This window comes from Dasypus novemcinctus, chromosome 4 (assembly GCF_030445035.2).
Source record: "Dasypus novemcinctus isolate mDasNov1 chromosome 4, mDasNov1.1.hap2, whole genome shotgun sequence".
Lineage (NCBI taxonomy): Eukaryota > Metazoa > Chordata > Mammalia > Cingulata > Dasypodidae > Dasypus > Dasypus novemcinctus.
The window spans coordinates 67,588,301-67,600,890 of NC_080676.1; positions in this window are offsets into that span (position 1 = coordinate 67,588,301).

Sequence of the window (12,590 nt, forward strand, 5' to 3'; positions counted from 1 at the left end):
TGACTCTAGGAGCTCCTTACTCCACCACCATCTTGATGGTTGTCCTCCTCTAATGTATTTTTATTTTTATTTTTATTTTTTTTTAAAGATTTATTTATTTATTTAATGTCCCCCCCTCCCCTGGTTGTCTGTTCTTGGTGTCTATTTGCTGCGTCTTGTTTCTGTCTTGTTTCTTTGTCCGCTTCTGTTGTCGTCAGCGGCACGGCAAGTGTGGGCGGCGCCATTCCTGGGCAGGCTGCTCTTTCTTTTCACGCTGGGCGGTGTATTTTTAATTTCATACATTGTGTCTTTCATTCCCAAAACTCTGATACTTGTCTTTGCAGGCTTTCAAAGTGTTATTTATGCTCACCCAATGTCTTCTTAATATCCTTTATTGCGGTCACCCCTCGGGCTGAAGTGTGGTTTGCTGGCCTGGCGGGGGAGCGGCCGCGGTAGGCCAAGCCACTGCCCCCATAATAGGGTGGCTGGTCGGACTCACCGCCACCCCTGAAGGGAGCTCGGCATGGGCGCAGAGTGCCCTCGGGTCTCCCCTTCTCGGCAGCCATGCTTCCGCGGCCTCCCCTCCTCCCGGATGGCGCCACACGATGCCTGTAGGGCGGCACCCTTCTTCTTCTTTCTCCCTGCGCAGGCGCAGGGCAGAAAATTCCAGTCTGCCCTTTTCCCTTCCCCCGACAGCAGCAACAGCCAGGCGTGGGCGGGAAACTCAAGTCTGCCCTCCACCCCAGCAACAGCAGCCACCAATCCCTAAACCCTGCCCCTTCCCCCAGCAACAGCGACAGCCAATCCCTAACCACCACCCCTCCCCCGTCCAGTACCGCCCACTGACCTTTCCCCGGCAACCAATCAGAACAGGGCGTGGCTTCGACCAATCAGCCTTCCCCAGCCCCTATAAAACTGTTGCCTCTCCCTCAATAAAGTGGACTTGCATGTTTACCTTGTCTCCGTGGTAGTTCTTCTGCCGTGCGCCCTCCAGTCCTGAGAGCCCCCGACAAGGGCCTGGCCTCCCTTGTCCCCAGTTCGTCGCCTGCTTCTCCGGGCGACCCCTTCGTCGCCTGCTTCTCCGGGTGACCCCTTCGTCGCCAGCTTCGCCGGGCGACCCCGTCAGCCGAACTGCGCAACCCCTTGTGAGACTGATCCCTCGTCTGCTGCCGGACCGACCCCTCGTCCCAGGTGGGACCGACCCCTCGTCCCAAGCGGGACCGACCCCTCGTCCAGAGCTGGACCGACCCCTCGTCCGCAGCCAGACCCCACCTCTACCGACCGAGCAAGCTGCTGCACTTTATCTCTTTAGTAGTCATATTTTCATCTTTTTGGGCATATCTTCTTTCAACTCCTTGAAATCTAAGATTTATATGATTATTATTGATCAGTTGTCTAATACCTGTGTCTCATTAGGATTTTTCATTTTTTATTTTGGCTGGGCCATATCTTCCTGTTTCTTAGTACGGCTTGTAAATTTTGGTAATGTTTAGGTATCTGAATATGTTGGTGAATTTACTCTGATGGTCAATTTTTCTCTATTGCTTAGTGGTTTTGTTTTATGACTCTCCTATGATTTTTGTTTCAACTTAATTGATATCTTTAACATCACCCAGTTTAGGTTATCAAAATAGGGCCAGTGACTCACAAGTGGGGCACAGAACCACTCCAAGCAGCTTGGGATGAGAGATAACTAAAAGCAGTTTTTTTCTTCTTGCAATTTCCCAACTGGGCAGCTGATGGCATACTTTGGCAAATCTTTCCATTGAGGTGACTCTTTCAACCTCTACTTGCCCGTGATTCTAGGTTGGCCAGAGATTCAAAGCAGGCTCTGTTAGCCAAATTCCCTGAAGAGAAACCTCTTTCCACCCTCTGCTGCACCCTCCCTCTTCTGATAGAACAGAGATCTTGTCTGTTCCCCTCTCAATTAAGTGAGCCCCTTGTTTTATCCAGGCTGTTAACCTTCAGGGTAGGGGATGGGTGCCGTTCCCAACCATAGGGTTAAGTAACTCACTGTTTTCATTTTGTCTTCTTTGTCTCTCTGTCCCTCACCTTCCTGGGGGATGAGCAGTGATATCTTGGTCAGCAGACCCACAAAGCTGGTCCCTCAGACAGCTTTTTGACCTTCCTCCATTGTTTCTGTGAGGGAGTTGAGCCCTGCCTATGATCTCTGATGCCATCTTCCCAGAAGTTCTTAGTATTTCCCCCCGAGATGGCTCCCTCATCTGTTTGCACATTGTTTTTGCTTGTCATTATCACTTGTTGTCTGCTCATTGTATGTTTGTTTTTTTCCTTTAGGAGGCATTGGGAACCAAACCTGGGAGGCAGGTGCTCAACTTCTTGAGTCACATCCAGTCCCTGCTCATTTGTTTTGGTTTCATTGTCTGCTTGTTGTTTGCTCATTGTCTTGCTTATTGTTTTTGCTTATTGTGTGCTTGCTGTTTTTGCTCATTGTCTGTTTGTTGTCTGCTCCTTGTTTTTTCTCTTTGCTCATTGTCTGCTCATTGTTTTTGCTCAATATCTGCCACTGTCTGTTCACTGTTTGTTTGTCTTCTTTATTAAGCACCGGGAAGTAAACCCAGGACCTCCCATGTGGGATGTGGGCACTCACCTGCTTGAGCCACATCTACTCCCCAGCAGCATTCATTTTTAAACCATCCCTAACCAGTCACCATTGGACAGGTCTAATAGAGAATCATCATTTTCATCCTTTTTGCCCAATCTTGACAAATAGCACTTCCATGTACTCAGTCACCAAAGTTAAAAATACACGGATCATCCTGTACTCCTTCCTTTCCTTCATATTGCCCACCCAACTCATCAAGTACTTCATATATCTCCTCTCTTCCTTTAACTTCCCCAAACACACTGTCAAGTAAGATGGTAAAATATAATCCTTAGTATTTGTTAAATGGATTAGCATAGTTGCCCCTTACTTTTCTCTCAGGTGTTAGTATGTCTCACCTACAATATTTCCTCCACCTGAGAGATGGTTGATTGTAGAAAATACAAATCTGATTATTTATTCCCTTGCCTACAAATCTTTCAACAGTTCTCCAATGTCAGCAAGATAAATTCCAAGCTCCTTAGCTTAGCACACTCTCTTCTGGTCTGGCCTCTATCTCACTAGTCTCATCTCTCTTCACTCTTGAAACTTAACTTAGCTTCAGTTTCATTGAACTAATTGTGGTTTTTCAACCCTAGTAGGTTATTTCACACACCTCACTCATGCTTTTCCCTTCTAAATGGAATGCCATACTCTCAATTCGTTTAACAAATTAGCTCTTTAAAAATCAGTTCAAATATCCCCTGGGAAATTTTCTGAGCTTTCAGTGTGATTTTAAGTGATGCCTGAAAGTACCTTGTTGGTGCCTTTTACAGTAATTTTAAACTGTTCTGAGATCAGTGGTTTTCCTGCTCATCTTCCCCATCAGAACACAGTCTTTAGGTGAGATCTTATTGCATATTATATTTTTGGTGCTTTTCAAAGTGTTTGTTACATAGTAATTATATTTTATGTTTGCTGGATAAATGAATAAATGTATGAAATAATTTCAAGTGAAAATTCATTTTGCTGTGTGCTTTTATACACAGTGGCTGGTGTGATATTTTAAACTACTCCATTTTTCAGTTGGGGAAAGTGAGGATGACATAGGGAAGAGATAGACTTCTTACTCTCACTTTTCTTTCCTTATAACCAAAATAATTTGTCAAGAAGAGAAATAACATTCACAATTCAAAGATATTCACCAACTCCATCCATTTTTTTTTATAATTTTTTTATTGACTTTGTAATAATATTACATTAAAAATATATATGTGAGGTCCCATTCAACCCCACCTCCCCACCCCCCCTCTCCCCCCCAACAACACTCGTTCCCATCATCATGACACATCCATCCACTCTTATTGAGATAACTTTTAAAGGTAGGATTATAAGGTATGTTTAACACCAAAGTTTGACTTTCTGTCATTTTCACAGAATAAAAAAATAAAACAGTGAGGGCAGTTTCAATCTTCCATTTCAGTCTATTTTGGACTCAAATGTGAGATATATCAGCAAATATTTTCTATTGAACTAAAATTCATGTTCAACTAGTGGCTTTCTTAAGTTATTCAGTGACACTGGCATTATAAAGCTAGCATTTTGTACATCAACTATGAAAATCAATTTTTCATTATTTTGGAAGAATATTTCTAATATCTTCTATTTATTCTGCATTTATATAAACATGATAATGTATTTTTCTAATATATATATATATAATTGCAAATGAAATGTGCTGTTAAAAGTAAAAGTTTATAATGACAGCATTGAAGAAGTTTATATCAAATGTTTGGCATCTACTTCCACCTATACTCTTTCTTGTGTATAGAAATATTCTATAGTAGTAAATGATATAGAATGGTGACATTTTGTTTCCTTTCTTTTTTTTAATTCTCCTGTTGCACATACTATGTATTTAGTAACCAAATGTCATTACTCACCTTCTCTCTTTATTACAGTGGTAGTAATGCACGCATTAGAGTAACCTGGAAAGCCTGTTACACCACAGATTCCTGATTCAGTGGGTCAGGGATGGGGCTGAGAATTTCCATTTCTAACAAGATCCCAAGTAATGCTGATAATTTTGTCCAAGGACCACAAATTGAGAAACACTGCTCTACAACAGAGAATGAAAAGCCAACTAATTTACATTCCTGGGCATCTGTGACCCTGTATTTCTCAAGGGGATCTAGGTTATGCTGCAATAATACACTGCTAAATACAAGTGGCTTGAAAGAACAAAGATATATTAACTCAACTCAAGTTTCATGTACAAAGAAAGTCTGTTACAAACTCTGCCCCAAATGCCCTTACACTGGGACCCAGGAAAACTCAGTTGTTATCTGGAAGGTTGCTGGAGACAGCAAGGGGGTAAAAAGATGCCAGCTTGTACACTGGGTTCTTAAAGAGCACAGCTCAGAAATAGCATATCATTTTCACTAGCACTTCATTGACCAATGCAAGTGATATGCTACAACTAATTTCTAGGGAGTTGAGAAGTACAATAGTGCCATGTTCCAGTAAGAAAATTAATCTGAAAATTAGTGAATATCTGTAATGGCCATCACATATATAGATCTGTCTGATAATATACAATAGGATGTTATTGGTTGGGGGCCTCTAAGAAAAAACTTTAAGAGGAATAAACTTGATTGTCATGCTCTTTCTATAATCTACCCTCTTCAACTTCTAATTCTTTTCTAACTAGAATGTGGATATGATTTCTGGAGGTACAGCAGCCATCTTGAGGTCACAAGAACAAAATGACATTCTAAGGCAAGGGGTAGACAGACTAGAGTCTGTGGCCCATTGTCTGTTTTTTTTTTTTGTAAGTCCCATTGCATGTTTGTATAAATAAAGATTTATGGGGACACAGTCATGCCCATTCTGTTACGTATTATCTACAACCATTGCTTTCATAATACTAGGACAGGGTTTAGTTGCAACAGAGAACGTTTGGTCCACAAAAGATAAAATATATATTATCTAAATCACTGCAGAAAAAAAAGTTTCTGGACCACTGTTCTAAGGATTCCAGAATACAAAAATAAAGGGAATTGGGCCCATGGTAACATCCTTGAACACCTTCACTACTCTAGACTGCCTGTTTTAGACTTCTTGTATATAAGAGAAACATAAACTCCTTTCTATTATAACAGATGAAAGCATTCTTAAACAATTCCTCTCCCTAGAAACATACTTAGATGTCAGAATGAAATCTTGGCAAATATATTATCATGCTGAAATAGTTATACATAATAAAAGAAAATTATGAAGACAATTCTTTCTGTTTGCTAAAAGCTGCTGGAAGCAATATACCAGAAATGGGTTGGCTTTTACAATGGGAAATTATTAGGTTAAAAGCTTACCGTTCTATGGCTGCTGAAGTGTCTAAATCAAGGCATCATCAGGAGATCCTTTACCCAAAGCTGCAGCTGTGAGCATTCAGGCACATGGCAGGACACAACGGCAGTGTCGGCTCACCTTTTCCTTCTCTTCCAGGCCTCACTGCTTTCAGCTTCTGGCTAAAGTGGCTTCCTCCCAGCTTCTGGATTCCTCCCTGTCTCTGCAGCTTTTTTCCGTGTCTGTGACTTTTTATTCCTCCATTTATAAAGGACTCCAGTAAGAGGATTAAGACCCACGTGAGCCACACAATCTAATCAAAGGCCCCTAACCCAAGTAATCTAATCAAAAAGTCCCTCCTGCAATTGGTTTACATGCAAGTAATAGATTAGCTTTAAGAACAGGATTTTGGGGGTCCACAAAAGCGTCAAACTGCCACAATGATGACAAGTTTTGAAGAGATAAAATGGACATAAGCAGATCAGAATATACCAATTTTTAATTCCAGCTGAAGGCATAAAATCAAAGTATAAATTTATAGATGGGGAAGAGCACAAGATATGGAGAATTTATACAGTAGGAATGAGGCAAATATGTATCAAAGGTGTGCTTTGTGGCAGGACTTTAATTTTATTTAATATATTTGTGAGGAAGACATTACTTTTATATCCCTTTACACATCAACAAATTGAAGATCTGTATTAAAGTATTAAAGACATTTCAAGGTCATACAGTTAAATAAGAGTGAAGCTTAGGTTCAAGGGCCAGTCTTTGAAAGGGTCATGCCTTTCTTCATTTTATTTCAAGTAAGCATGACACCAAACAGAATGGATATGATGTAGATAAACTTTGTCTTTGCTGGATGCCTCCCTTTCCTTCTTGTTTCTCCTCTCAATAGCCACATGTTTTTTCCACAGCAGAGTCTTCTTAAAGCAGGGATTTTCAAATTGTGGTCCCCAAATTAGCAACATGAGTATTCCAGGAACTTGTAAGAAATGCAAATTCTTGGGGCCCACCCAGATTTACAATATCAGAAGCTCTGAGGGTCTAGCCCAACAATCTGAGTTTTAACAAAACATTGGTGATTCTGATGGACTGACTCTGGAAAACCATTCCTCTAAGGCATTCTATTAGGTCTGATAGCTACTGCTTCCACTTCCTCTGAGGTCCCAGCTGAAAGAATTCACATAAAGAATTTCTCACAAAAGAAGGACTCTTCATCACCTACTCTGTTACTAAGGTAGAGCATTTGCATTTTAAGAGGAGATGCTGGGTGCTAAGCCAGAGTAGACACTCACTAAACCTGCACTGAATAAATCAGCCAAAGAAGGAAGGAAGAAGACTCTTGAAGAGGTGATGCAAAAATACATACATTCTAATAGGCTTAGTGGACGTGGTAAGTTTTAGTATGCTATCTAGCCATTGAGATAAAAAAAGATTCTGTGAGTTTTAAAATCTGGATAAAAGTTGATTATGGCCTGATGGTTGGAAATGTTAAGTTTGAGACTGAGTCATTCAGCATTCCAAAAAGTATTTATTGAACACATATTAAGTTCCAGTTCATATGCCAGTGAACAACAAAGACAGTATTGCTGCCTGCATAGAGCAAATATACTAGGGAAAAAAATATGTTTGAAGATGTGCTATTTGAACAGAGACTTAAATGCAGTAGGCTAAGCAAATAACTGAGGAATGAGCATTTTAGGCAGAGGAATAGCATGTATAAGGACTCTGTGGTGGAAATGTTTGTGTTTCAACAAGGCCAAGAGGAACAGAAAGGACTGAAGATGAACGAGTATTTGGGAGATGACATAGAGAAATATTCAGGAGATAAAGCAAGGATTTGGGATTTAATTAAGAGTGATAAGAAGGCACTGGAAGTTTGAGATCAGGAGAAGACAAGCTCTGTTTTACATTTTAAAGGATTGCTCCAGGTACTGAGTGGGAGAGAGTCTAATGAAGGGAGAGTGGGGTGAGGAAGAACCCTGTAAGTGCAGAAGTAGGTAGAACGGTTAAGAGACTATTGCTCTAATTCACTTGAGAAATGATGGAGAGGTGGTAGTAGGGGAGGAGGAGGAGGAGACACAGTTATAATTGAGTTATTCTTTGAACACAGTAAGGACATAATTTCATGATAGCTAGTAGGTCAGCATGAGAGAGAACTAGAGTTGTCAAGGAGGATTCCAACATATTTTGCCTGAGGAATGGCCATTTTCTGAGTCAGAAAACCCTGAGGAGAAGCACACTTTGGATAGGGAAATATGGCAGGAATCAGGAAACCTGTTTTGAACCCAAGTGTGAGATACATATTAAATTTCCAGAAGAATACAGTCAGGAACTCAGAGGGGAGAGTCATTAACATATAGATGGCAAAAGCCAAATAACATCCCACCGGAGAGCTGGGGAGTAAAAATAGATGAGGCTTTCATGGAAAGCCTAAGGAGAGAAAAAAAGAACAACTCCCACAACCAACAGAATGGAAAAAGAGACGAAAAAATAGATGATAGCAGAAGAAAAGCAGAAATGGGTGGCATCACAGAATCCAAAGAAAGAGAGAGTTTTGAGAAGGATAGATCAACACTAACAACTGCAGCTAACAGGTCAAGTAAGCTAGCAACTGAAAATAACTGTCATAGTCAAATATAGAGTTCTTTTGTAAAAACTATTTTTTTGGTGTGATGGGACAAATTAAGATGGAATTGTTTGCTAAGTGAAGAGAAAAGAGAGTGTTTTAGTTTCCTAGGCTGCTCAAAGTAGATACCATAAAATGGGTTGGTTTTTAAACAATGGGAATTTAGTAGCTTACAGTCTAAGACTGTGACAATGTCTAAATCAAGGCATCAAAAAGGCAATGCTTTCTTCCAGAAGACAGGCCACATGACAAGGCACTTGGCGGTATCTGCTGGTCTCTTCCTCTTCCAGGAATCATTGCTTTCAGTGTCTTACTTCCTGGCTTTCTCTTTTTCTCTCCTCTCACTCTCCCTCTCTCTGTATTCATTCTGTTATAAAAGACTCCATGGATTAAGACCCATCCTGAATGAAGTGGATCACACCTTAATTGAAGTAGCCTAGTCAAAATTCTTACTTACAATGGATCCATACCCACAGGAATAGATTAAATTTAAAAACATGTTTTTCTGAGTACATACATCTTCAAACCACCACAGACAGTAAACAATTCTTTATATTATAGAATTCTATAGAGAATAGAATTCTTATAATTTTGTTTTTCTTTTACCAATAGTACAAAAATTTTGGCAGGATACATCTAGAGGTCCATGTTTTATTGATTTTATGTTTAAATAAAATTTTATGAGGAAGACTATTTAACCTAGGCAAATTTTCTTGTAACTTTTTAAGCTCAATATTCTCATTAGTGAAATAGGGATAACATAAAATTACTCATGGCGGTGATGTGTGTATTAAATTTGGCAATTCAAATAAAGTACATAATTTAAGATATAGTAGGCATTTAATAAATTTTAGTTATAATTCTTTCCTATTATTATTACTATCACTATTTTTTGAAAGCATTCTTCTTTGTTTCTCTTTCTCTCCCTCAGGAATACCAATAATTTGCATGTTGTTTTTCCATTCCCAGCCATATCAAACGTATTTTTCATCTTTTGTATCAGTTTGCCATTTTCTGTTGCATTCAGAGAGTTTGGAGTTTATAATTGATTTGATACTTTTAATGAAGATTAGTATTCTGCTATCTGAATTCAAGTTTTGTTTCAAATCTTTGCTCATCTTTTCCATCCCCCTTTCATTGGCAAATAATTTCTCCTATGATTTTTCGATCCATTTGAATAGAAGGCAACTGTTGTAGGTTCCTGGGGCTGCTGGATCTATGTACAACAAACAAGGTGTCTCAAAACAACAGAAATTCATGTCTCCAAGTTCCAGAGGCCAGCAGTCCAAAATCAAGGTGTGAGCAGCCATTCTTCCTCTTAAACCTGGAGGGAAGAATCTGTTCCATGCCTTTCTCCTAGCTTCTGGTGAATTCTTGCCAGAAGTCCAGGGCATTTGCTGCCTCAGTTGTCACATGGTGTTCTCCCATCTATCTCTCAATCTGTTTCCAGTTTCTTCTTCTTAAAAGGACACCAGTCATATGGGTTTAAGGGCCCACCCTAATCCAGTTTGGCCACATCTTTACTAATAACATCTTCAAGGATGCTATTTCTAAATAGGGTCACATTCACAGGACCAGGGATTGGGACCTGAACATGTCTTTTTGGGAGACACAATTCAATTCCATAATACTTTATCTTCTTTGATTCTGATGAAGATCGTGAAAGAAATTTCTGAAGTTTTCTTTTGGATCCTGAAGTAGCACATTTTTAGAAGTTAAGCTGTTCCTGTGAATCTCTTGGGTACTTATTTTGCTCTATTATACTGAAGAATTTTCCTTAAAGGTACAGTTTGATATATTTTTTACTTATTTTTCTGAACTCATCAGCAAAATAAGGCCAGTCCTTTGGAATGGACAATCCTTGGTATTACTCTCAGTCCACCTAGGAGGTCTAACTCTCCTCAGATCCTCAGCTGAGAGGCAGAGTGATGCATATCTAATGCCGGGTTGGCTTACACCCAATGTACCGCTGAATTCCTGAGATACAATCGTTTTCTTCCTCCTTCTGGCGAGCTCTTCATTCATCTACATCAATGTAGCCAATGAAAACTGCAATTGGTAGCAAGCACTGCTACTTGTAGGTTGCCCATTTTTTGTCAGTTTCTGTGGAATTTTTTGCTTTGGTACTTTTCACAATTGCATCACATTACTTCCAGATTCCAATACTTATCACCCAGTTAAACTGTGGGCTGTGCATCTTCTGCCTAGATAAATAAAGATGAATCCACTTACACTTTGATGAACAATGTATTTTAAGAAGGAGAGAAGATATATCATAAGCTGAAATTCAGTTAATAATTTTAATTCTTTTGCATCTGCCTCATAATTGTTGCATTAATTTTTCATCAGTTTTAGTTTTTAAAATTGTTCTGGAGTTGGTTTTTGTTTTGTTTTTTTGTTTTGTTTTTGATCTTCATGGATATTTTAATGGAGTTGTGAGAGAGTATTTAGTGCTGTCATCTTACTGTCATCTTATATCATAAGTAAGCATGCTTTATAGCTATATTCTATTTTGACAAAAGTTCTGGTACATTAAATTTAGGGTTTATAATGTGTTTTTAATTTTGCCCTCAGTGTATCCATATTTCAGATGACAGTATTATTTTCCTTGAATTAACCATAAACTGACTCATTGAACCACCTGGCTATCTAATAGTTTTCTAATTAAAGGCATGTCTTCTCATAAAAACATGTTTATTTTCCACATTATGGTGCTAATAGCTTTGTGGCTTTTATTAAAAAATAAGGACCTAGCACTTACACATATTCTTAAAAGAAGAAAGGCATCAAGCTATTTAAAAGCAATGGCTTGATCTTTTTCTTAACTCTATCAACTGAGAAAAGTTAAACTTCACAACTATTGGTTGTCATGTGAGTAGTGTTTTTCTTTTATCTGCTTTTTATCCCCCACACACAGATTTGTGTTCTTGAGACACAAAGTAATTTAGAGTGGCTCTTTGTTATTCCTGGTAATTCAGCCTTGTTTTTCCAATGCACAATCCAAAAACTCAGTGTGATACATTTATCCTACTTAATCCTGACAGTAGAGATGCCAGAAGGAATTGAGTAAAGCAGCAGTGCAGTGAAGATCAGGACCTTAGTGAAGAGCAATCCTGCTCCTTGGATTTCCTTTGTAGCTTTCATTTTGCAATATGCCCCTTTTTATATGCTTAATAATTGACTGTTTACTACCTCAAATTATCAATTTGCATTCTGCTTCAATCTAACATTTTTAGCCAAATCTCACAAATTTAATAAGATAATTTCTCCATCTCCAAAGCTACATAGATGAATTCTGTGTACTTTATTTAAATCTACATCTCCAAAGTTATATAAATGTATGCTGTGTAATTCATTTAAGTCAATTTGATGTTGTTAACATGTTCTATGAGATATTTGACTTTAAGGATCTAACTCAGATACATCTTATCTGACCTGGTCCTTATACTTCAGAGAATTGCCCTTTTAAAGACACATAACTAGTTTGGCTTCAGCTAGTTTAGTATTATGCTAAATCTTACATCATTTGATTGTTTCTAATATTCTTTCTTCTACCAAATAAGGATACAAAACAGGATGTATTTGACTAAGCAATAATGTGGACTAATGCAAACCCCAATAATAATAATAAGTATTGCCAAGTACTTGGTATGTGCCAGACATTGTGCTAAGGACTTTATATCTACAGCAGCTTCAAGAAATAATTGCCATTATTATCTCCATTTAACAGGAAGAGAAAGCTTAATCTTTGAATGGTTAAGGAATTCACTCAAGGTCACAAAGCTTTCAGTCCATGTTCTTATTTTGAGTGGGATGTTATTTCCTTGGTTATTCATGTTAAAATTTTCCACAATTGACAGGGCAAAAATCTCATGTTAATTGTATTTTCTAATATTTTATTTCTTAAACACAAGCATTAAAAACTAAACTGGAAGACACTGCATTGAATTCATGTACTTGCTCTTTTAAAAGAAATCCCTTTGATTTCAAATCTGCTACTTCTCCCTAGAAAGTAACAAAAGGTTGTAAAATTTGTAAAACATCTCACAATTCAGATCAAGATAGTATAGGAATCAAGGTTGGCTGCCT